Raw genomic sequence first — 27,191 nt, forward strand, 5'->3', positions numbered from 1 at the left:
ACTATTTTTCTCCAGAGGTATCTTTTCTGATTTCCTGCTACTTTTTGGAACTCTGGAAAGGACTGGGTAGAATAGTCAACAGACCATCTCTTATTTTACTATTTGAAGAGAGGCCCATATAATAGTGGAAGGATTCTCAGGCTGTTTTGCCATCCTGTGCAGTTTCCAATATGTGCCCACCTCTGGTTATGTTAATTAGGCTGGGATCAAGCTGCTTCTAGTTTTCATCACTTATCTTTCAAATACTCAAATTTATTCTTGCAGCAGATTGTTCTCTCCCAAACCTTTAACTTACCTCATTGATCAGACTGTCTGCCTGCCTTAGCTCATGCACTTTTGTATGTCTGAACTACACTAAGCTTTTAATTGCACTTTAAAAAATCCTATTCTCCCTGCAAATACTCACTATCCGTATCCTCCCTTGTGAACTTCTGTGTAACCTCCATTTCCCCCAGCCATACTGACCGTTCTCTTTTCCCTGGTCTCATAAAATTAATGTCTGGATTACTCATCAGTTATTAACCTGGGTCTTAGAAAGCAGCAGACGAAGAAAGCAGATTGCGGACCAAGAAATGAAACTGAGTATCCATAAAATATAGTGATAAAGCTAGGGAAGTAAACAAAAATAAAACAGAGAGAGAGAAAGAGAAAGTTCAAAGTATATGTAAACAACCAAAAGGTCAATAAGATTTAAAGAAGATGTCAGTGTAGCTATCAAAAGTCCAAGGAGAGATTGTCTAGGACAATCACAGCTTTTCATTGCTTCAATTACCCTTAAAAATTAGTTTCCAGTGAGTTATAGTTCATACTTTTTGCTGCCACAAAGCACCCAACACCAGCAGTTTACTTAGTAGGCAACCAATACATTTTCGAATGAATGAATGAAGGAGTAAATCAAGTGATTCTTCCCATATTTGCAGAAGAATGTTTAGCATTCAGGATAACTGAATGGAAGGCTTATGCAGTTCTCATTGAGAACCTGAGCTTGCTGATTTGCTTATTTGCAGGGACGTTTCTTAAAGAATCATAGACATTAGAGCTTGAATAAAATCCAGTTGTCATGAAATCCCTTCATTCTACTAATAAAGACTTGTTCAGGGCTAGTGATGGAGAAATGCATAAAAGTATCCATGACAAGCCCCCACTTTAAGTTCTTAATTAAAAATTAGACCGGGCGCGGTGGCTCACGCCTGTAATCCCAGCACTTTGGGAGGCCGAGGCGGGCGGATCACAAGGTCAGGAGATCGAGACCACGGTGAAACCCCGACTCTACTAAAAATACAAAAAATTAGCCGGGCGCGGTGGCGGGCGCCTGTAGTCCCAGCTACTCAGGAGGCTGAGGCAGGAGAATGGCGGGAACTGGGGAGGCGGAGCTTGCAGTGAGCCGAGATTGCGTCACTGCACTCCAGCCTGGGCGACAGAGCGAGACTCCACCTCAAAAAAAAAAAAAAAAAAAAAAAAAAAAAAGAGAGAATTCAACATAATCAGGGAAAGATGCTTTTATTAACTTAAATCAACAAATAGTCACAAAGTACATTTTTGGTGCCCCCTAAAAAAGCATCGTGATAGGTGCTGGGATATGAAGGAAACATACACGAAACCCACTATCAAACAGGTGATCTTATAATTCTTAAACAAGAAAGTGGTGGGCTTTATGTTTGTTTCCTAAGACATTTTAATTGAATTTCTGTAGGTTCGATACTTTTTATCAGTATAAGTACCCTCAGCAAGGGTAGTTAAATTTCGGATGACCTAACCATGGAGACTTATCATTTATATCGTGGGGAAATTGGATCAGAAAAGGACAAGATTTTAATTCTGCGCCTGTGAATATCATTCTGCATTTTCTAGATACACGCTGCTTCTGGTGTGCTGTTTAGCAAAGTGCACCTGAGCTTCTGTTTGTTTTATTTAAATGTGTGTCTTATCTGTGTCCTGTAGATCTTCCATGTGGTTTCATGCACCATGATAGTAATTTCTACTATTTCCTTCTTGGGATTCTATTCTTCACCATTTTCTTTATTATGAAATGTTTCAAACATGCAAAATGTTTTGAAATTATAATATCATCAGTCACTAATGTAAAGGTTAGAGCATTAAAAATATATTTAAATTTCTGTGTTTGCCCTGAAAGACTAACTAATTGACAATGCAACAGGAAAATGAGCTAAAGTCAACCACTGCTAAGAATCATTGTAGTAACAAGCATCAGACATTACTGAGGCCTAATTTGTCTTTGTTACTGGGGCTATAAAAAGAATTTGTATATACCTTCTGGCTTCTTTTAATCTAATTTTGTGGGATATGTCTATAAAAGGTCTATTAAAAATTCAAGAATGTGAAATAGGTTTCACATAATGCTTCAACAGAGATAGATTGATAATAGTTAAGAGCGAGAAAGAGTATCAAGAATGACTAGTGATGTCTGTCATGGGCACAACAGGAGGAAATAAAACACTCATACTGTGTTTGGGTGATATGTCATTGTCTAAGAGCCTCATAAGTGGTATAGGCACTGAAATCCAAAGTGACAAACTGGAATAGTCAACATGAAAGAGGTAACATGTGAGCTGGGTCTTGAAAAATGAGGAGGTCCTAAAATTAACTAAGAGTTGATTTAAGTGCATAGAAAGAGGATAAGCAGAGATGAAAATATGGCAATATATGTGATATTTTAGGGATTCTAAGCAGACTTTTAAAGGTAGAATAGGCAAAAAAAAAAAAAAAAAAAAAAAAAAAAAAAAAAACAACCATGGTGAACTATATAAGATACAAGGGTCTGTCTTTCATCTAATTTTCTGCTTATACTCAAAGACTGAGCATGAAATATTTACATGGCAGATATTCCCATATCCCAAATTAAAATATTAGGCCACCTTAGCACGATTTGTGAATACGTTATCTCAGAACTGGTTTTGACAACCTTACTCCTCCTCCCACACATAGCCTTTACAAGAGGTTATAAAGCTAGCAAAGAGTTGGTGTTTAGAGAGTGTCCCTTCATGACGATGCAGGGGCTTGCTGTGTCCTCTCCTCTCCTCAAATGCCAGGGGTTTCAATCAGAAAGCTTGGTGTGAGACAGAGCGTACCTCTGGATGGTATCATCCAAGCTGTGTCTCATTCAGACATGACTGTCTCTCCTGGAGATCCTGTAAGCTGTTTGGGGGCCACAGAGGACAAGTGTTATAAACATATCTGAGAAATGTAAATATCAGAGGCTAAGTCTAGAGTTCCTTTCTCTGACTGTAGAAAATCATTGTACTGACTGTATTTGTTTAACTTGCATTTCCACAAATTACTAAGTATGAAGTTTTTGTAAGTATTTCCCAAGGGCCAACAGTGGGCTAGATGAGTGACATCTAGCCTAGCATTCTCTTAGATCCTATCTAAGAAGCTCATGTGAGTAGGTGAAGAGACCTAGGCAGAAACAGGTGGAAGATGCACTGGAACATTTTCAGGAGCAAAGCAAGACTGAAATAGCCTTCTGAGGAGCTGCATTCACCTCATAAACACAAATGTAGGTGATTTTTTTTTTTTTTTTTGGCGATGTGAAGAGAGGTCTCTGGAGAATGCTGCACACTCCATGTATTGGTTAGTATTCTTCATTGTATGGTTAAGCAGCCAGGAATAAATTACAAGTTATGATTTAGTTACACACCCTTGATTGTTCCAGGAAACCAGTTTGGAATAATACAAAACTAGGACTATAAAGCAGCAACAACAAATACCCAGCCTCATCACAGAAATGATTTTTATATCAGAAAAAAGCTGTTGCTGTCTCACAGAGATAATTTATAATTTATAATGTTGGACCAAATGCCCGAACTTCTACCAGAACCATCCTGAAGAATCAAAGGTCTCTGCTTATGACAAGAACTCATCTCTCCACTCATGGCTGCTACCTGCTGTTGCTTTTTCCCTGGCTAGCAAGGAACTTACGGCATGTCTAGCATCCTACCTGCAAATTAATGGTAATGCAGCTGTTTAGTGTTCTGGTCTGGGTAGTATAGGAAGGAAACTCAAAAAAGTTGGTGTAGGCATTGAGCAAGTGAAGTATATGGTAGCAGTGAAGTATCTACCACATACTTCACTTGCTCAGTGCCTACACCAACATCTTTCTTGAAGTATGGGTTAGCAGTACCTACCATATATATATAGATATATGACAGAGCATACTTCTGGATGGTATCTTTCAAGCCATGTCTCATTCAGACATGACTGTCTGTCTCTCCTGGAGATTCTGTGAGCTGTTTGGGGGCCACAGAGGACAAGTTTTATAAACACTTCTGAGAAATGTAAAGATGAGAGGCTATACGCCATATATATTGATATCTTTATTATTTCTGAATATGTCTATTACTGGTAATAGTCCTTGATCTGAACTCTATTTTGTTTGATAATAATATAGTTAATTCAACTGTTTTGTGATTAGTTTTTGTGTGGATTTTTTTTTCATCATTTAGCTTTTAACTTGTGTCTTTATATTGAGAGTAGTAGACTTCATCTATACATATTAATGCTAATGTACTATACACTAGATCTGTATATTTTATCTGTTTCTCCTCTCTCCCTCCTCCCTTCTCTCTCCAAATGGGCATTCTCTACATTTTATTTGGAGTCTTGGAACCTTTTATATTTAATGGAATTGGTTGAGTTTAAATGTATTATATTGTTACTTGCTTTCTATTTGTCCCTTCGGTTCTTTTTCTCTTTGCTTGCACTCTCTTTTTGATGAATTTTTTATTTTTTAGTATTCTATTTTATCTTTACTGTTGGATTTTAGCTATTGCTTTTGTTTTATCTTACATTTTAGGGGTTGATCTAGGGTTCCAATATGCATCCTAACTTATCAGAGTATACTTTCAAATATCATTATACTACTTACATATAACTGAAGAATCTTTAAAAAGCACAGATCCATTTCCTGCTCCTGTCCTTTATATGGTATTATGAAATAATTTTCTTTTACGTATGTTATAAACCCTACAATATATTGTCATTATATTTTATTTAAAGAGTAAATTTATCTTTTTGTTTAACTTTTTTTGAACTAATTTTAGACGACAGAAATGTTGCAAAAAATAATATAGCGTTTTCCTATATATTTATTTCCCAGCTTCTCCTAGTGTTAACATTCAACATGACATGGAGCAATTCTCAGGACTGGGTATGTAACATTTATATGATACTATAACTAAATGACACATCTTACTAGAATTTCGCCAGTTAAAAAAATTGTTGTAAGCACGGACCAGAACTTCATTTCTTTTTATGTGTGACTGATATTCCATTGTATGAATATATCACATTTTGTTCATTCATTCATCAGTTGGTGAGCATTAGGTTATTTTCATTTTTTGACTCTTATGAGTAATAACGGCTATGAACATTTATATACAAGTTTTTGTGTGGATAAATGTTTTCAGTTCTCTTGAGTATATACTTAAGATTGAAATTCTCAGGTCACGTGGTAATGTTATGTGTAACTTTTCGAGGAATTGCCAAAGTGTTTTCCAAAATGTCTGCACTATTTTACATTCTGACCAGTAATGTGTGTGGGTTCCAATTTCTCCAAATTCTCATGAATAGTTATTATTATCTATCTATTTGATTACAGCTATTCCCGTGGATGTGAAGAAGTCTTTTACTGTGGTATTGACTTGCATTTTCCTGATGGCTAATAATGTTGAGCATGTTTCCATGGTCATGCATATTGACCATTTTTATATTTTCTTTGAAGAACTGTTTATTCCAATTCTTTGTCCAGTATTTTTTTTAAGTGGTTGAATTGTGAGAGTTCTTAATTCTGGATATGAGTCTCTAATTAGATATATAATTTGCAAATATTTTGTTCCATTTTTGAGGTTGTCATTCACTTTATTTTTAAAAAACTTATTTTTTTATTAATTTTTTATTCTGATAGGTTTTTTGAGAACAGGTGGTGTTTGGTTACATGAATAAGTTCTTTAGTAGTGATTTCTGAGATTTTGGTGCACTCATCACCTGAGCAGTGTACACTGTACCCATTATGTAGTCTTTTATCCCTCAACCCCCTCCCACCCTTTCCCCTGAGTCTCCAAAGTCCATTGTATTATTCTTATGTCTTTGCATCTTCATAACTTAGCTCCCACTTATTAGTAAAAACATACAATGTTTTTATGAGCTACTTCACTTAGAATAATGGCCTCCAATTCCATCCAGGTTGTGGCGAATGCCATTATTTTATTCCCTTTTATGGCTGGGTAGTGTTCCATGGTATATATACTACAATTTCTTTATGTACTCATTGATTGATGGGCATGTGGGCTGGTTCTGTATTTTTGCAATTGTGAATTATGCTGCTATAAACATGTATGTGCAAGTATCTTTTTTTGTATAATGGCTTCTTTTCCTTTGTGTAGATACCCAGTAGTGAGATTGCTGGATCAACTGGTAGTTCTACTTTTAGTTCTTTAAGTAATCTCCACACTGTTTTCCATAGTGGTTGTACTAGTTCACATTCTCACCAGCAGGGTAAAAGTGTTCTCTTTTAACCACATCCACACCAACATCTATTGTTTTTTGATTTTTTGATTATGGCCATTCTTGCAGGAGTAAAGTGGTATTTCATTGTGGTTTTGATTTGCATTTCCCTGATCATTAGTGATGTTGAGCATTTTTTCATATGTTTGTTGGTCATTTGTATTTCTTCTGTTGAGAATTATCTATTCATGTCCTTAGCTCATTTTTTGATAGGATTGTTTGTTTTATTTTCTTGCTGATTTGTTTCAGTTCCTTGTAGACTCTGGATATTACTCCTTTGTCAAATGTATAGACTGCAAAGATTTTCTCCCACTCTGTGAGTTGTTGGTTTGCTCTGCTAATTGTTTCTCACACTATGTAGAAGCTTTTTTGTTTAAGTCCCATCCATTTATCTTTGTTTTTGTTACATTTGCTTTTGGGTTCTTGGTCATGAAGTCTTTGCCTAAGCCAATGTCAAGAAGGGTTTTTCCAATGTTATCTTTGATTCAGCTTGAATTAATATTTGTATAAGGTGAGAGATGAGGATCCATTTTTATTCTTCTGCATGTGGCTTGCCAATTATCCCAACAACATTTGTTGAGTATGGTGTGCTTTCCCCACTTCATGATTTTAAGTTTCTGTGAGTCCTCGTGTGTTAGGTGAGCCTCATAAAGACAGCAGATACCTGGTTGGTGAATTCTTATTGATTCTGACATTCTATATCTTTAAGTGTAGCTTTTAGGCCATTTAGATTCAATGTTAGTATTGAGATATGAAGTTCTGTTCTATTCATTATGCTGTTTGTTGCCTGAATACCTTGTGTTTTATTCATTGTATTATTATTTTTTATGTCCTGTGAGATTTATGCTGTAAGGGGATTCTATTTTGGTGCATTTTAAGGATTAGCTTCAAGATTTCAAGCGCCTTTTAGCAGTTCTTAAAGTGAAGACTTGGTAGTGATGAATTCTCTCAGCATTTGTTTGTCTGAAAAAGACTACCTTTCATTCATTTATGAACCTTAATTTCACTGGATACAAAATTCTTGGCTGATAATTCCTTTGTTTAAGGAGGCTAAAGATAGCGCCGTTAGCCTTCTGTAGGGTTTCTGCTGAGAAATCTGCTGTTAATCCGATAGGTTTTCCTTTATAGGTCACCTGAGACATTTGCCTCACAGTTCTTAAGATTCTTTCCTTCATCTTGACTTTAGATAACCTGATGACTATGTGCCTAGGCAATGAATCTCCCAGGTGTTCTTTGAGCTTCTTGTATTTCATTGTCTAGATTTCTAGTAAGGCCAGGAAGTTTTCCTTGATTATTCCCTCAAATATGTTTTCCAAACTTTTATATTTCCCTTCCTCCCCAGGAATACCAGTTCCTCTTAGGTTTGGTCGTTTAACGTAATCCCAAACTTCTTGAATGCTTTGTTAATTTTTTAATATTCTTTTTTCTTTGTCTTTGTTGGACTGGGCTGATTTGAAAGCCTTGTCTTTGAGCTCTGAAGTTCTTTCTTCCACTTGTTCTATTCTATTGCTAAGGCTTTCCAGTGTATTTTGCATTTCTCTAAGTGCATCCTTCATTTCCAGAGATGTGATTGTTTTTTCTTTATGCTATCTATTTCACTGAAGATTTTTCCCTTCATATCTTGTTTCCCCCCACCCCCTTTTTTTTTAAATGGAGTCTTGCTCTGTCACCAGGCTCGAGTGCAGTGGTGCAATCTTGGTTCACTGCAACCTCTGCCTCCAGGGTTCTCCTGGCTCAGCCTCCCAGACTGTAGTTGGGACTACAGTCATGCACCACCATGCCCAGCTAATTTTTGTAGTTTTAGTAGAGATGGAGTTTCACCATGTTGGCCAGGATGGTCTCAATCACCTGACCTTGTGATCCTCCCACCTCGGCCTCCCAAAGTGCTGGGATTACAGGTGTGAACCATGCGCCCAGCCATCTTGTATTATTATTATTTTTATTTCATTAAGTTGGACTTCACCTTTCTCTGGTGCCTCCTTGGTTAGCTTAATAATCAACCTTCTGAATTCTTTTTCTGGAAATTCAGAGATTTCTTCTTGGTTTGGATTCATTGCTGGTGAGCTAGTGTGATCCTTTGGGGCTGCTAAAGAATCTTGTTTTGTCATATTACCAAAATTGTTCTATTTCTTCCCATTTGGGTAGACTGTGTAAGAGGAAAGATCTGGGGCTCAGGCACTGCTGTTCAGATTCTTTTGTCCCATGGGGCATTCCCTTGATGTGGTGCTCTCCTCCTTCCCCCAGGATGTGGCTTCCTGAGAGCCAAACTGCAGTGATTGTTTTTTCTCTTCTGGATCTAGCCACCCTGCAGAGCTACCAGGCTCTGGGCTGGTACTGGGGAGTGTCTGCACAGAGTCCTGTGATGTGAACTGTCTTCAGGTCTCTCAGCCATGGATACTAGTACCTGCTCTGGTGGAGGTGGCAAGGGAGTGAAGTGGACTCTGTGAAGGTCTGTGGTTGTAGTTTTGTTTATTGCACTAGTTTTGTGTTGACTGGCCTCCAGCCAGGAGGTGGTGTTTTCAAGAGATCATTAGCTCCGGTAGTATAGGGAGGATCAGGTGGTGGATGGGGCCCATGAGCTCCTAAGAGATTATGTCCTTTGTCTTTGGCTCTCAGGGCGGGTAGAGAAAGACCATCAGGTGGAGGCAGTGTTAGGCATGTCTGAGCTCAGACTCTCCTTGGGTGGGGCTTGCTGTGGCTGCTGTGGCAGATGGGGATGTTGTTCTTAGGCCAATGGAGTTATGTTCCCAGGGGGATTATGACTGCCTCTGCTGTGTCATACAGGTAGCCAGAAAAATGAGGGAAAACTGGCAGTTACAGGTCTCCCCCAGCTCCTGCACAGCCGAAAGGGCTGGTCTCACTTCCACCATGGCCCTCCCTGAAGCAGCACCAAGTTTGTTTCCGGGCAGCAGGTGAGCAGGGCTGAGAGCTTTCCTCAGGCTACCAGCCTTCCAGCTGATAAAGCAAGCAGGGCTTCCAGGTTTCATATCTCCCTGCCTGCCACAGCTTCTGTGCTGTGTCTGCATTCCCAGTTCACCTCTTCCCCTGGGTTCTGTCCAGGAAACTTCATGGTTGGTCAAAATTGTTACAAAGTGCAGCTAGAAGTTTCCTTGTCCCTGTGTTTTTTTCCGGTTCCTCTGGCAGCCTTCCCGGAGGACCCCTGTGAGACAAAGTCAGAAATGACTTCCCTGGGGACTGAGGGAGACAGCAGGGCTCTTCCCACTGCTTCTTCCACCCCTGTATTTTGCTCAACTCTCTAAAGTTATTGCAGTTCCAGGTAAGGTCAAAAGCCTCCTCCCATGATCTATACCTTCAGGTTCCCCAGTGAGAGTGTGTGCTCAAGGGTGGATGATCCTCCTTACACTTTCACACTTTGGGCATTCACGGTTTTTTGGCTGTCACCTGGGGCCTGCGGCAACACTCCGCTTCCTTCAAAGGGTCTGTAGATTCTGTCAGCTTTCCTGGTATGTTCCTGAGGTAGTTATTGGAGCAGAAGTTCATGATGTGAGTCTCCACATGCTGCTCTGTCTGGCTGAGTGGGAGCCACAAGTTAGTCCTGCCTCCTATCCATCCTTTCCCCCAAAGAGCTGTGAATTTTCAAGTAGAGGATAGAGTGTGCTGTGTTTTCTGGTGTGTTCTTAGAAGCTCATTTCTAAGAAGCGTCTTGGGGACCAGTGTTATGTGAAATATATTTTGGAAAATTTGGCCTGGGCAAGGGGAAGCCAGTGAATGTTTTAAGGAGGGTGACGTCGTCCAAAATATTTTATAAGGCCTTCTCTTGGCAGGAATATGATTTGATGAGGAAGAGGCTAGAGGCCTAGAGAACAGATGGGAGCTCATTGATATCAGCACTTAGACATTTGAGGGTGAGGGCCCAGATGTGCAATGACAGTGGGATCAAAGTAACTATGTAGATGTGAGAGGGAGGGTGAAGAATAAGAAAGTCATCAGCAAATGATAATTGTTTTCTAACCAGAGATAACCTGGATGGAAAATTTAAACAAAAGAATATATAGGTGCCATTTAATGAGCATTTGTTATATGACTGAATACACATACACACACAAACACACACACACACTCCATAGGTTAAGACAAATGAATTAATTTATCCAAGATGGCATGGCTGAAATTAGAATAGCAAAGGTTTGAATTCAACTAATTTCAAAGGCCAAATTAGTGCCTCTATGCTAATCTCTTGTAAGAAGAATAAGAAAAGATTATACCAAGTGGTGTTATAGTTAAGATTTGATGAGCCATAGAGTTGAAATTTAAAAAGTGAGCAATTAAAAATGCTTATTGTGAGATATATATGTAACATAAAAATCTTCTTCAATAGGAAGTAGATGAAGTAATTTAAGCATGACACTTGAACCTTAAGGAATTTTGACAGTAAAAATATATGATATATAATATGACGTTATATGATATATAATTAGAATATGATATAAACTGCTATAGTATAAATTAGAGACTACAAACATAACTAAAAGCCCCTTTCTCCCCAAATTTTACTTCTAAGAGCTGTGACTGCTGAAATTAGACAAACTTTTGACAATAAAGTAATGAATCGAATGAAAAACATAGAAGTAACCACCTGTGACTCACCTTTGTAGACCTGGTGTACCATAGAGGTAAAAGCAAACTATTACGATACAGGTGTCCTATGCAGTGGATTTTTTTTTTCTGTATTAATTGAACAATTAATACCTTTCTAAGATATGTTAGGGACTATAAAAATTACTTCATTTACATTATTTTCTGTGGTGAAGGTGAGTATATTATGCTCATTTTACTCATGAAGAAAGTACAGTTTAGAGTTTAACTCGTCAAAGATCCACAACCAATTATCTGCAGAGTTAGAATGGGACTTGGATTTGTGTGAGTTTCGTGTTTGTTTACTTCACATTTGAAGAAACATTAACCTTTCTCTATACTGCTTTGTGATTTAAAAAAAAAAAATAGTTCTTAACTGTCGTATAAATATATCCAAAAGTTATCAGCTGTTTCAGACTTTTTACAATTCCACTTCCTTTGTGAAACTTTTCCTTAGATAAAAGATTCATCTTTATTACCAAATAGTGATTACTGTCCCTGCAAGTATAAAGCATAAACGCTAATTCATGAGCCTTGTATTTTGTAACATCTTGATTTGCTGTTTAACTACATTTATTCATCGAAGTAGTCTTAAAAAGTAATTCTCAATGGACATTAGGATGGGTTTTAGACCATTTAAAACCTTTATAATAATGTGCAAGATGAAATAGATGTGGCAAAAATGGAGTTACATAATCAGAAACAACCTCCAGAATTAGTAAATTTGATTCAATGATGTGATAAGGGATGGAAATTAAAAATAAATAAAGTATTTCACAGATATTATTGTAAATAAAAGCGACGCAAACACTGATAAGTGCAAACATATCTGAACATGGTATTTTCATGACAGAAGAAATATGGACAAAGAACAAGAAGATGAATTCTGTATGGATAAAAGGAGGCTCATAGATCTCAGAAAAATAATTAAAAACAACATGTTTAGAGGAAGAAAAATAACCTGGAAATGATATCATCAAAAAGGCCTATGGTAATAAAGAAAAACAAATTGGAAATGTGGCTGAAATGTATTGGCACACAGGAATACTGTTATGGTTTGCACATCTATGGAAGCATCCCATTACCAAGGAGAAGGGGGCTGTGCCTGTTCACAGTTCTGAGACATGATCACAATTGGAATCATAAATAATACTTCTATTTGGGGGAATCTTATTACCAGGAAATTATAGTCAAAATGGAAGAAATATAGAGACGTGCAATAATCGTGGTTAGGAACTGCCAGGATTGCTTCTAGGAGAGATGATTCAAAGAATTAAAGAGCTTGGTATTTAACTCCTAGCAACTAGGAGTTCACGAGTATTTATAATCACATGGAGATTGTTAACCCTAAAGAGAGAGGCATGTCAATTATTATTTTTTAAATTTATTTATTATTATTATACTTTAAGTTCTAGGGTACATGTGCATAACGTGCAGGTTTGTTACATATGTATACTTGTGCCATGTTGGTGTGCTGCACCCTCCCCATGATAGGCCCCGGTGTGTGATGTTCCCCTTCCCGAGTCCAAGTGATCTCATTGTTCAGTTCCCACCTATGAGTGAGAACATGCGGTGTTTGGTTTTCTGTTCTTGTGATAGTTTGCTAAGAATGATGGTTTCCAGCTGCATCCATGTCCCTACAAAGGACACAAACTCATCCTTTTTTATGGCTGCATAGTATTCCATGGTGTATATGTGCCACATTTTCTTAATCCAATCTGTCTCTGATGGACATTTGGGTTGATTCCAAGTCTTTGCTATTGTGAATAGTGAGGCATGTCAATTATTAAGGGCTATAATTAAAAGCAATTTAGTAAGATTAGGAAAGAGAGAATTGAGGCAACAATCATAAGACCAATTTGAATACTGAATGAGGAGTGTGCCTAGGATTACAGCCTAGCTTTTTAGTTTGCAATATGGGCTTCCATGATTTTGAGCATTTCTAAACATCTCATGTGTTCTTTTTTCCCGCTGTGATTCCCTTTCCTCCTTATAGTTTTTATCTCTCTCATTTGAACCATAAGTTCTGTGTTCCTTTGTGTCAATACATTTTATGGATCATCTGTGAATTCCTGCCCACTTAAAAACACTGGTTTTTAAAATTTATGTGGCAGCCTTGAGCTAGCATTCATTTTGCAAGCATTGAAAGCAATCTTTTCCTTACAAATTTACCTTTCTTTAATCCATGGGTATGTTATATTTTCGGGTGCTATGTGATATATTTCTGTAAACCAGAATTTCTCAGTGTTCTAATAAAAGGTATAAAAAAGGTATGACTATCAGTAACTCATTTAAAATGATTTATCACAGCATTATGATTCAATTAAATATTTCCTGGCAAACAAATTTTCCTTAATGTGAACTTTAAATGAGCTTGGCTTTGAGTTATGTATACAGTGAAAGCAGCAAAATATGAGTCATAGAAGAATGTAAATTGGAGGACAATATTCTTATATTGTGAAATAGCTACTTTCTTTAAAAGAGTGACATCACTTCTTTAAAGTTCTGTCATTTAAATTTTATCAAGAAGTAACTATAAGAAGAAAAAATTGAGAGATCTTTGGAAAAACAAATGCCATCTGTCCTCAGTGTTACAGAAATAGGTCTCAAAAGCAGATGAAAATGTGAGCAGTCTACACATCAGAGCTCAAGGGAGGCCAAAGTACTTTTACTGATGCCTGTGTTCATAGTTCTTGAAACCCCTTAGAAGGAATGTTCTCTTAATTAGGAATAAAAATATTCTGTGTTCTTTACAAAGTCTGATATTATTTCCAGGATGTCTGAACAATGATGTAGGAAAATCTATCCTACAACTGTAACAGAGAAGTATATTTTAATTGCTCTTATGCTTTGGAAAAAATATTAACTTTGTATCTTGGGAAATTTCTCTTTCCTCTTTTCTTCATCCTGTCTCTCTCTTTCCCTTTCTGTGTCAATGAATACTAGTAGGTGCGAGATATTAGGTTGTTTATGACCAATTGAAATATTGCAGCCTATATGAGTCATAAGAAAGGTGAAGGATTGGCCTTTCTTTGATTCAGATGATAAGCCTGACACATATATGGTGCTCATGGCCTCTTCTGCGATTGGAAACAAACACTGTGTTTACTTCCTTGTTCCAGAGCTTCCTTTTACTGCTTTTAGTACTTCAGAGATTTACTCTTTGTGTTTGGTATAAATTATCTCAAGAGAGTACTGTGTACCTCAAAGTCCTCTAGAGTCTGTAGGGTAATACACAGAGTGGCAACCAATTGTTCCTGGTTTTAGAGAAAAATGTCTTCTCTAACCTGTACAGATACTTCTTATCTTTAGATTCCAGTCCACTTCAAAAGAAACAAGTAGGTTGAACATGTGTCTTGAGACCTTTGCTCAGTATTGCTTAGTAAGAAAGCCCATAATTGTTGCTCACTTCTGACTTACCATCTTTAGTGTAAAATGTGAGAAACACATTAGAAACATGGAAATATAGCTCTTACCCTACCTTTGTTATTTTGCTAGGGCTGTGATGCTGGGAAAGAAGAAAGGAATTAAAAGGAGACCATTTATATTACATATGTGCCATGATTACATATCTCTCTTAGTGAATCTCTAAGTGAAATGGAAATCTGGATTGAAGAACAACAGTAATAGAAAAAAAAAAAAAAAAAAAGAACAATTCCCAACAGTGTACTGTATTAAGGTGCTGACCCAGGACTTACAAGCCAAAAAGTGTCAGTTCTCAGTCCTTCTCTTTTGTCAAACCAAGTTTAATATATACAATTGTTCATCACACGTACATACACACACAAGTATATATATGTGCACACTTGCATATGTATGTTTATATTATATAATGAGTTATATATAGTTAATTTAAAAATTGACAATTGTAGAAAAACCAGAAAGTTAGAAAAATGAATAGTATTGCTATAACCAAGAGATAATGGGAAAATTACTGCTAGTGTCTTTCTGTTGATTTTTCATACTTTTATTTATTGTAGTTGTTATCATCCCATATTTTATATCTTGTTTCTTATTTAAAATTTAAAATTATAACAACCATTTCTTATGCCTCTGTAAACTCTTTATAGGCATCATTTAAATATATCCTAAGAGTTCACAAAGTGGATAATTTCATAGTTTATTTAAGCATTTTTATTTAACCATTTCCCATATTTGGGGCATTTAATTTTTCTCTCTCTTTTCCTGGTTCTCTTTTATCTAATTTTTTTTTTTTTTTTTACTTTGCCCCATTCCTTTTTTTTTCTCTATTATTCTTTTTTCTTCTTATTTTAATAGGAACTCTATCAAAACTGAGATGTGGCTGGAGCTTTAAGATAGGTGACATTCCTTACTTAAGGGGAATATTATATCCACTAATTTTCAATTTTGAGGAACCTCATACAAGGTAGAAAACCATGATGGCAACAACATCTCTCAAAAAAAAAAAAACCACCCTTGAATCATGTTTATATATATGTATGTATGTATATGCGTATGTGCATGCCTGTTTGTGTGTGAGTATGCATGTGTATTTTTGTGTGCATGCATGTGTTTATGTTTTTGTAGTATAGATCTGTATGTGTGTGCGAGTGTGTATCTATGAATACATCTATGATTTGTGGATAGATTGGAGGTGTGGGGATGTCTAAAGCCTGCTCAACAAGCTAGGCTTGAAAATGAAATGAGTATCTGTATCAAACTGAATGTCTAATATCTATTTGCAATTCAGCTGCCTCGGCAACATGGATTTTGGATTTAATGTGACAGCTGGTGTCAACAGCTTTTTCAATCCAGATGCTCTGTGATCTGTGTGCTTTGAAGGAAAGGAGAGGAAGTGCTGTGTGTTTAAACTGAAGGACTCTATTGGTAATTCTTTGATACCTAGGTAATACTCCCAAAATCTGCTCTGTAACTCCACATTGGCATTAGTTTCCTGGCTTCAAGAGGGGACTGAGAAGGAGCTGCAGTATTGCTGGTGAGCACTGGTGATGGAAAAAGTGCAGTGCCTACAGCTCAGAACAAGGGAGGCCAGCAAAGCAATAAAGGCAGAGAGAAGCTTCACAGTGACAACTCTGAGTGTTCAGGAGGCAAATGCAAACTCTACTTTTGTACATAAACAAGTATTTTTGAAGAGCTCAGAGCTAGCATGGTTTAGGTATTTGGATTGAAATGTCAATATTAATGGGACTTCACTGATAGATTTGAGGAGTATTGGGTCACCTGACTAAAACCACAGAGATCAATCTTTGTTTATAATGGTCCCCCCCTGCCCAATATTTCTAATTGTTTTCTTAAAGATAGATCCCCAGATGATGAGTTACCCAGTTTTTCAATTTGGGTTTGCCCCCAAACAAACCCTAAGGCAAATATTTGTGTGCAAGGGGTTTATTTGGAAGATCCCAGCATGTCCAAGTGAGGAACTGGAAAAACTGAGATGGAGAAAAAAGAAGAACCAATGAAAGGTGCTTTAATAAGTGGATTACTCCTGTGGGTAACAGGGACCGAATTCCACTAGGTACACTTTGAGAAACCATATGCAACACACTCAGAATCAGTCTACAAAGATTGGCAAGCTGAGGCACTGATACATTTGTTACTATCTGCTTTCTTTGAAGGTTGTTCCAGGTTTATTAACTCCAGAAAATGGCTACTTGTGGCTGAGCAGAATGATAAGAGAGGTAATACATTTGAGATGTAAACTTGTCAGATGGCTGAAAATTCTATGTGACCACTACCAAAGCACACAAGTGGGATGAGGGGTAAAGATAGGGCATTGGCAGCATCAGCTCCACTGAGTTCACCGCGTCTGTATTTCAGTACACTGTTCTTGTGAATATGTGCCATGTATTTAGGATTGTTATTCTTTTGCTTTCTTTCATCTGGGAATCACAAGGTATCTAGATATTTAAGATAAACTATAACTCTAAAGCTTTTTTCAATCTCTGTGTCATAGTTCTGTTAAGCAATCAAAGCACGTGGTCCATTCTACGTTGAAGGTCTGCTGGAATGTGTATTTCTCCTCGGAAAGAATAAATATTGAGGCACAAAGAGGCTTGAAATATGGAAGAGAAATGTGCTACCATAGCAGCCTCACTCTGAAGGTGGCCTAAATTGACTTGGCATTTTGGCTCATAGCTTTGAAAATTCCCTTTATTTCTACCCCAAATTCAAGTTGTCTGATGTCAGTACCCATTTATTTATATAGCATTTTGTTTTCACTTTCCAGTTCTCCCTCATTCAACTTGTAATAAATCAACCTAGAAATATTTTGACCTTTCCTGTGTCCTATCATTCTTTATTCTTTTAGTTAAGAATTTTGAAAAAAAAAATGAAAGAAAGAAAGAAAAAATAGTAGTTTACTCTTCCTCACCAAGCAGTCACATCAGCACATAAAAATCTGGCTTCCACCTCTACCACTTCCCTAGGAATGTTCTCATCATATTCAATAAACTCATAAAACCAAGTTTAATCAGCACTTTTTTTTTTTATTATACTTTAAGTTCTAGGGTACATGTGGATAATGTGCAGGTTTGTTACATATGTATAGCTGTGCCATGTTGGCGTGCTGCACCCATCAACTCATCAGCACCCATCAACTCGTCATTTACATCAGGTATAAATCCCAATGCAATCCCTGCCCCCTACTCCCTCCCCATGATAGGCCCCGGTGTGTGATATTCCCCTTCCCGAGTCCAAGTGATCTCATTGTTCAGTTCCCACCTATGAGTGAGAACATGCGGTGTTTGGTTTTCTGTTCTTGCGATAGTTTGCTGAGAATGATGGTTTCCAGCTGCATCCATGTCCCTACAAAGGACACAAACTATTCCTTTTTGATGGCTGCATAGTATTCCATGGTGTATATGTGCCACATTTTCTTAATCCAGTCTGTCACTGATGGACATTTGGGTTGATTCCAAGTCTTTGCTATTGTGAATAGTGCCGCAATAAACATATGTGTGCATGTGTCTTTATAGCAGCATGATTTATAATCCTTTGGGTATATACCCAGTAATGGGATGGCTGGGTCATATGGTACTTCTAGTTCTAGATCCTTGAGGAATTGCCATACCGTTTTCCATAATGGTTGAACTAGTTTACAATCCCACCAACAGTGTAAAAGTGTTCCTATTTCTCCAAATCCTCTCCAGCACCTGTTGTTTCCTGACTTTTTAATGATTGCCATTCTAACTGGTGTGAGATGGTATCTCATTGTGGTTTTGATTTGCATTTCTCTGATGGTCATTGATGACGAGCATTTTTTCATGTGTCTGTTGGCTGTATGAATGTCTTCTTTTGAGAACTGTCTGTTCATATCCTTTGCCCACTTTTCGATGGGGTTGTTTGTTTTTTCCTGGTAAATTTGTTTGAGTTCTTTGTAGGTTCTGGATATTAGCCCTTTGTCAGATGAGTAGATTGCAAAAATTTTCTCCCATTCTGTAGGTTGCCTGTTCACTCTGATGGTAGTTTCTTTTGCTGTGCAGAAGCTCTTTAGTTTAATGAGATCCCATTTGTCAATTTTGGCTTTTGTTGCCGTTGCTTTTGGTGTTTTAGACATGAAGTCCTTGCCCATGCCTATGTCCTGAATGGTATTACCTAGGTTTTCTTCTAGGGTTTTTATGGTATTAGGTCTAACATTTAAGTCTCTAGTCCATCTTGAATTAATTTTCATATAAGGAGTAAGGAAAGGATCCAGTTTCAGCTTTCAACTTATGGCTAGCCAATTTTCCCAGCACCATTTATTAAATAGGGAATCCTTTCCCCATTTCTTGTTTTTCTCAGGTTTGTCAAAGATCAGATGGCTGCAGATGTGTGGTATTATTTCTGAGGACTCTGTTCTGTTCCGTTGGTCTATATCTCTGTTTTGGTACCAGTACCATGCTGTTTTGGTTACTGTAGCCTTGTAGTATAGTTTGAAGTCAGATAGCGTGATGCCTCCAGCTTTGTTCTTTTGACTTAAGATTGTCTTGGCAATGTGGGCTCTTTTTTGGTTCCATATGAACTTTAAAGCAGTTTTTTCCAATTCTGTGAAGAAAGTCATTGGTAGCTTGATGGGGATGGCATTGAATCTATAAATTACCTCGGGCAGTATGGCCATTTTCACGATATTGATTCTTCCTATCCATGAGCATGGTATGTTCTTCCATTTGTTTGTGTCCTCTTTGATTTCACTGAGCAGTGGTTTGTAGTTCTCCTTGAAGAAGTCCTTTACATCCCTAGTAAGTTGGATTCCTAGGTATTTTATTCTCTTTGAAGCAATTGTGAATGGACGTTCATTCATGATTTGGCTCTCTGTTTGTCTGTTACTGGTGTATAAGAATGCTTGTGATTTTTGCACATTAATTTTGTATCCTGAGACTTTGCTGAAGTTGCTTATCAGCTTAAGGAGATTTTGGGCTGAGATGATGGGGTTTTCTAAATATACAATCATGTCATCTGCAAACAGGGACAATTTGACTTCTTCTTTTCCTAACTGAATACCCTTGATTTCTTTCTCTTGCCTGATTGCCCTAGCCAGAACTTCCAACACTATGTTGAACAGGAGTGGTGAGAGAGAGCATCCCTGTCTTGTGCCAGTTTTCAAAGGGAATTTTTCCAGTTTTTGCCCATTCAGTATGATATTGGCTGTGGGTTTGTCATAAATAGCTCTTATTATTTTAAGATATGTTCCATCAATACTGAATTTATTGAGCATTTTTAGCATGAAGGGCTGTTGAATTTTGTCAAAGACCTTTTCTGCATCTATTGAGATAATCATGTGGTTTTTGTCTTTGGTTCTGTTTATATGCTGGATTACATTTATTGACTTGCATATGTTGAACCAGCCTTGCATCCCAGGGATGAAGCCCACTTGATCATGGTGGATAAGCTTTTTGATGTGCTGCTGGATTCGGTTTGCCAGTATGTTATTGAGGATTTTTGCATCGATGTTCTTCAGGGATATTGCTCTAAAATTCTCTTTTTTTGTTCTGTCTCTGCCAGGCTTTGGTATCAGGATGATGTTGGCCTCATAAAATGAATTAGGGAGGTTTCCTTCTTTTTCTATTGATTGGAATAGTTTCAGAAGGAATGGTACCAGCTCCTCCTTGTACCTCTGGTAGAATTCAGCTGTGAATCCATCTGGTCCTGGACTTTTTTTGGTTGGTAGGCTATTAATTATTGCCTCAATTTCAGAGCCTGCTATTGGTCTATTCAAGAATTCCGCTTCTTCCTGGTTTAGTCTTGGGAGAGTGTAAGTGTCCAGGAAATTATCCCTTTCTTCAGGATTTTCTAGTTTATTTGCATAGAGGTGTTTATAGTATTCTCTGATGGTAGTTTGTATTTCTGTGGGGTCGGTGGTGATATCCCCTTTATCATTTTTTATTGTGTCAATTTGATTCTTCTCTCTTTTCTTCTTTATTAGTCTTGCTAGCGGTCTATCAATTTTGTTGATCTTTTCAAAAAACCAACTCCTGGATTCATTGATGTTTTGGAGGGTTTTTTGTGTCTCTATCTCCTTCAGTTCTGCTCTGATCTTAGTTATTTCTTGCCTTCTGCTAGCTTTTGAATGTGTTTGCTCTTGCTTCTCTAGTTCTTTTAATTGTGATGTTAGAGTGTCAATTTTAGATCTTTCCAGCTTTCTCTCGTGGGCATTTAGTGCTATAAATTTCCCTCTACACACTGCTTTAAATGTGTCCCAGAGATTCCAGTGTTGTATCTTTGTTCTCATTGGTTTCAAAGAACATCTTTATTTCTGCCTTCATTTCGTTATGTACCCAGTAGTCATTCAGGAGCAGGTTATTTAGTTTCCATGTAGTTGAGCGGTTTTGATTGAGTTTCTTAGTCCTGAGTTCTAGTTTGATTGCACTGTAGTCCAAGAGACAGTTTGTTATAATTTCTATTCTTGTACATTTGCTAAGGAGTGCTTTACTTCCAATTATGTGGTCAATTTTGGAATAAGTGTGATATGGTGCTGAGTAGAATGTATATTCTGTTGATTTGGGGTGGAGAGTTCTGTAGATGTCTATTAGGTCTGCTTGCTGCAGAGTTGAGTTTAATTCCTGGATATCCTTGTTAACTTTCTGTCTCGTTGATCTGTCTAATGTTGACAGTGGGGTGTTGAAGTCTCCCATTATTATTATATGGGAGTCTAAGTCTCTTTTTAAGTCTTTAAGGACTTGCTTTATGAATCTGGGTGCTCCTGTATTGGGTGCATATATATTTAGGATAGTTAGCTCTTCCTGTTGAGTTGATCCCTTTACATTATGTAATGGCCTTCTTTGTCTCTTTTGATATTCGATGGTTTAAAGTCTGTTTTATCACAGACTAGTAATGCAACCCCTGCTTTTTTTTGTTCTCTATTTGCTTGGTAGACCTTCCTCCATCCCTTTATTTTGAGTCTATGTATGTCTCTGGATGTGAGATGGGTCTCCTGAATATAGCAAACTGATGGGTCTTGACTCTTTATCCAGTTTGCCAGTCTGTGTCTTTTAATTGGAGCATTTAGTCCATTTACATTTAAGGTTAATATTGTTATGTGTGAACTTGATCCTGCCATTATGATATTAACTGGTTATTTTGCTCATTAGTTGATGCAGTATCTTCCTAGCCTCGATGGTCTTTACATTTTGGCATGTTTTTGCAACGGCTGGTACCAGTTGTTCCTTTCCATGTTGAGTGCTTCCTTCAGGGTCTCTTGTAAGGCAGGGCTGGTGGTGACAAAATCTCTTAGCATTTGCTTATCTGTAAAGGATTTTATTTCTCCTTCACTTATGAAACTTAATTTGGCTGGATATGAAATTCTAGGTTTAAAATTCTTTTCTTTAAGAATGTTGAATGTTGGCCCCCACTCTCTTCTGGCTTGTAGAGTTTCTGCCGAGAGATCTGCTGTTAGTCTGATGGGCTTCCCTTTGTGGGTAACCCAACCTTTCTCTCTGGCTGCCCTTAAGATTTTTTCCTTCATTTCAACTGTGGTGAATCTGACAATTATGTGTCTTGGATTTGCTCTTCTCGAGGAGTATCTTTGTGGCGTCCTCTGTATTTCCTGAATTTGAATGTTGGCCTGCCCTACTAGGTTGGGGAACTTCTCCTGGATGATATCCTGAAGAGTGTTTTCCAACTTGGTTCCATTTTCCCCCTCACTTTCAGGCACCCCAATCAGATGTAGATTTGGTCTTTTTATATAATCCCATACTTCTTGCAGGCTTTTTTCATTTCTTTTTCTTCTTTTTTCTTTAGGTTTCTCTTCTCACTTCATTCCATTCATTTGATCCTCAATCGCTGATACTCTTTCTTCCAGTTGATCAAGTTGGTTACTGAAGCTTTTGAATTTGTCACGTATTTCTCGTGTCATGGTTTTCATCTCTGTCCATTTGTTTATGGCCTTCTCTGCATTAATTATTCTAGTTATCAATTCTTCCACTCTTTTTTCAAGATTTTTAGTTTCTTTGCGCTGGGTATGTAATTCCTCCTTTAGCTCTGAGAAGTTGATAGACTGGAGGCTTCTTCTCTCATCTCGTCAATGTTATTCTCCATCCAGCTTTGATCTGTTGCTGGTGATGAGTTGCGTTCCTTTGCAGGGGGCGATGCGCTCTTTTTTTTGAATTTCCAGCTTTTCTGCCCTGCTTTTCCCCATCTTTGTGATTTTATCTGCCTCTGGTCTTTGATGATGGTGACGGACTGATGGGGTTTTGGTGTGGGTGTCCTTCCTGTTTGTTAGTTTTCCTTCTAACCGTCAGGACCCTCAGCTGTAGGTCTGTTGGAGATTGCTTGAGGTCCACTCCAGGCCCTGTTTGCCTGGGTATCAGCAGCAGAGGCTGCAGAAGATAGAATATTGCTGAACAGCGAGTGTACCTGTCTGATTCTTGCTATGGAAGCTTCCTCTCAGGGGTGTACTCCACCGTGTGAGGTGTGGGGTGTCGGTCTGCCCCTAGTGGGGGATGTCTCCCAGTTAGGCTCCTCAGGGGTCAGGGACCCACTTGAGCAGGTAGTCTGTCCATTCTCAGATCTCAACCTCCATGTTGGGAGATCCACTGCTCTCTTCAAAGCTGTCAGACAGAGTCGTTTTCGTCTGCAGAGGTTTCAACTGCTTTTTGTTGTTGTTGTTGTTGTTTAGCTATGCCCTGTCCCCAGAGGTGGAGTCTACAGAGACAGGCAGGACTCCTTGAGCTGCTGTGAGCTCCACCCAGTTCCAGCTTCCCAGTGGCTTTGTTTATCTACTTAAGCCTCAGCAATGGCAGGTGCCCCTCCCCCAGCCTCGCTGCTGCCTTGCTGGTAGATCACAGACTGCTGTGCTAGCAATGAGGGCGGCTCCGTGGGCGTGGGACCCTCCCGGCCAGGTGTGGGATATAGTCTCCTGGTGTGCCCGTTTGCTAAGATCCTTGGTAGAGCACAGTATTTGGGTGGGAGTTACCCAATTTTCCAGGTGTTGTGTGTCTCAGTTCCCCTGGCTAGGAAAAGGGATTCCCTTCCCCCTTGTTCTTCCCAGGTGAGGTGATGCCTCGCCCTGCTTCAGCTCTCGCTGGTCGGGCTGCAGCAGCTGACCAGCACTGATTGTCAGGCAATCCCTAGTGAGAGAAACCCAGTACCTCAGTTGAAAATGCAGAAATCACCTGTCTTCTGTGTCGCTCACGCTGGGACCTGGAGACTGGAGCTGTTCCTATTTGGCCATCTTGCTCCGCCTCCTCACTTTTTGTTTTTTGTTTGTGTGTTTGGAATTACTGATTGCTCTTCCGAGATCAAGACTATTGTATGCTACATAATGAACATTCTCTATCTGTACAATGTGCAGTGCTCAGAATAAAAACTAAGTTTATCATCTCCCAAGCTATCCATCCCTCCTTATCCTGCCCAAAATTTGTCCTTTGTATTAGAAGTTTTACCTTGGTGACTAGCATTACTATCTACCTACAACCTAAGTCAAAAAGTTGGAGTCATTTCAGACAATTATCCGTCAGTTATTTTCTCCTTTCAAGGTTACACAGTAAATCATAAAACACTGTTTCTTTGACACTGGACCCATTTAATCTTGGAAATTTCTGGTTTCCTTCAAGTTCTTCCTGAACTTTTCCTGGTATTTCCAGTGAGTGTCTCATATTTATTTCAAGAACTTGACACTCCTTTCAGATCAGTCTGTTATTAGCTTTTTATTCCCCACAATGCAATTGAGATTTAACAGATAAATGAAAATTATATATATTTATGTGGTATAAAATGATGTTTTGATTTATATTGTTAAATGATTACCACAAGCTCACTAAGATATCCATCATCTCAAGTAGTTACCATTTTTTTTTTTTTTTTTTTGTGCTGAGAACATTTAAGATCTACTCCCTTAGGAAATTCCAAGTATACAATGCAGTATTATTAAGTACAGTCACTATGATTTATATTACATCTCCCGCACTAACTCATCCTGAAAAACTGAAACTTTGCACCATTTGACCATTTCTGCAATCCCCACATCTATCAGCCCGTGGCAAACACCATTCTACTCTCTTCTTTTATGAATTTGATTTTTAGATTCCATATATAAGTGTGATCATGTGATGTTTGTTTTTTTGTGCCTGGCTTATTTCTCTTAGCATAAGGTCCTCCAATTTATCCATATTGTCGCAAACGAAAAGATTTCCTTTCTATCTTTAAGGCTGAATAACATTGTTATCCAAATTCATCTGTCAATGGACACAGGTTGATTTCATATCTTGGCTATTGTGAAGAATGCTACAATGCACGTGGGAGTGCAGAAATCTCTTCAATATACCAATGTTATTTTCTTTAAAATACTTAAAAATGGGATTACTGGATCACACCATAACTCTATTTTAATTTTTTGAAGAACCTACATACTATTTCCGATAATGGTTGTACCAATTTACCTTACCACTAATAGTTATGCCAGTGTTCCCTTTTCTCCACTTCCTTGCCAACAGTTATTATTCATCTTTTTGATAGTAGTCATTTTAACAAGTGTGAGTTGATAACTCATTGTGCTTTTGATTTGCATTCCATGCTGATTAGTGATGTTAGCATTTTTTTTTCATATATCTGTTGACTATTCTGTATAATGTCTTTTGAGAAGTATCTATTTATGTCCTTTGCCCATTTAAAAAATGGGGTTATTTGTTTTCTTGCTATTGAGTTGAGTTTCTTAATATATTTTAGATGTTAACACCTTGCAAATATATTTTCCCATTCTACAGGTCATTTTTTCACTCTATTATCTCCTTTGCCATGCAAAAGCTTTTTAGTTTGATGCTATCCTCTTTACCTATTTTTGCTTATGTTGCCTGTGTTTTTGAAGTCATATTCAAAAAAATATCATTGCACGTATTAAATAGCATAGTTTTTCACTCAGTTTTCTTTTTAGCAGATTTACAATTTCAGGTCTTTAATTCATTTTGAGTTGATTTTTTGCATATAGTGTGAGATAATGATTCAAATTCATTCCTCCAAGAGTCAATATCCAGTTTTCCCAACAACACTTATAGAAGAGACTATCCTTTTTGCATTGTATGTCTTTTCAACTTTGTTGAAGATAAATTTACCATAAATGCAGGGACTTATTTTGGGTTCTGTTTTGTTGCATTGGTCTGTGGGTCTGTTTTTATGCCAATACTGTACTGTTTTGATCACTACAACTTTGTAGGATACTTTGAAATCAAGTAGTGTGATGCATTCAGCTATGTTCTACTTGCTCAGGATTGCATTTGGGATCCTTTATGGTTCTATGTAAGTTTTAGAATCATTTTTCTGTTTCTGTGAATAATGGCACTGGAATTTATGTAGGGATTACACTGACTGGGCTTAGTATCATTTGATAAGGAGTTAACATCTAAAAATATATTAAGAAACTCAATAACAAAAAAAAAAACCAATTTTTTAAAATGGGGAAAGGACCTAAATAGACATGTTTCAAAAGACAATATATAGAATAGCCAACAGATATATGAAAAAATGCTTAACATCACTAATCAGCATGGAATGCAAATCAAAATTACAATGAGTTATCACCTCACACGTGTTAAAATGACTACTGTCAAAAAGATGAAAGATAATTGTTGGCAAGGATGTGGAGAGAAGTGAACACTGGCATACTATTGGTAGTAATGTAAATTATTGCAACCGTTATGGGAAACAGTATGTAGATTCTGGAAAACATTAGGATAGAGCTATAATATGATCCAGTAGTAGTGTCTTAGTATCTTAGTAGAATGGGCTTATAAAACTCCTTTTAAGGTTTCTTGTAGGGCAAGTCTAAGGGTTATAAACTATCTCAGGTTTTGTTTTTCTGGAAAAGTTCTTGTGTATTTCTGAAAAACAGACTCACTGGGTATAAACTTTTATTGGCCAATATTTTTTCTTTCAACACTTTGGATCTATTATCCCACTCTTTCCTGGTATACAGGGTTTCTGCTGAGTTCCCTTTTATGTGATGAATTACTTTTCTCTTGCTGCTTTTAAAATTATTTTTCTTTGATTTCTGATAATTTTATTACAATTTTTTTGATGAAGATCTTTGCACTTTCAGTCTATTTGGGTTATTTTGGCTTCATGGATCTAGAAGTTCAGTTTCCTCTCTAGATTTGGGAAGCTAACATTATATCTTTAAGTAAGCTTTCTGTCCCTTTCTCCTTCACTGTTCCTTCTGAAATTTCCATAATCCATATACTAGTTTTCTTGATGGTGTCTCAAAGCCATAAGCCTTTCTTCAATGTTTTTCACTCATTTTTCTTTTCATTCCTCTGACTGGGTACATTAAATGACCTGTGTTTGAGCTTGCTGATTCTTTCTTTTGTTTAATTAAATCTGCTGTTGAAGCCCTCTATGGAATTTTTCAGTGCTGTCAATGTCTTCTTTAGCTCTGGAATTTCTTTTAGGTTCTTTTTTATGGTTTCTATTTCTTTTTTGAACTTCTCATTTGTTCATTTAGTTGTCTATCTTTTGTAGCTCACTGAGAAAATAATTTTTAATTCTTTGGCAGGCAATTTGTAGATCTTCATTTCTTTGGGATTGGTTATTGGTGCTTTATTTTGTTCCTTTAGTGGTGTCATATTTCCCTGATTATTTTTGATCCTTGAATTGCCCTTTTGAAGTAGACACCTCTTCTAGTCTTT

The 27,191-nt window shown here is 37.5% G+C and overlaps 1 long non-coding RNA gene across 1 annotated transcript in view; it reads left to right on the top strand.

Annotated features, from left to right (window-relative positions):
• Positions 1–27,191, top strand: part of LOC102135164 (uncharacterized) — a 329,075-nt gene that overhangs the window by 297,143 nt on the left and 4,741 nt on the right. The window contains exon 3 of the long non-coding RNA XR_012433382.1: positions 5,117–5,167. This is a non-coding gene — a long non-coding RNA (uncharacterized lncRNA). The remainder of the gene's footprint in view (positions 1–5,116; positions 5,168–27,191) is intronic.

This window comes from Macaca fascicularis, chromosome 4, assembly GCF_037993035.2.
Source record: "Macaca fascicularis isolate 582-1 chromosome 4, T2T-MFA8v1.1".
In the NCBI taxonomy this organism is placed as follows: Eukaryota; Metazoa; Chordata; class Mammalia; order Primates; family Cercopithecidae; genus Macaca; species Macaca fascicularis.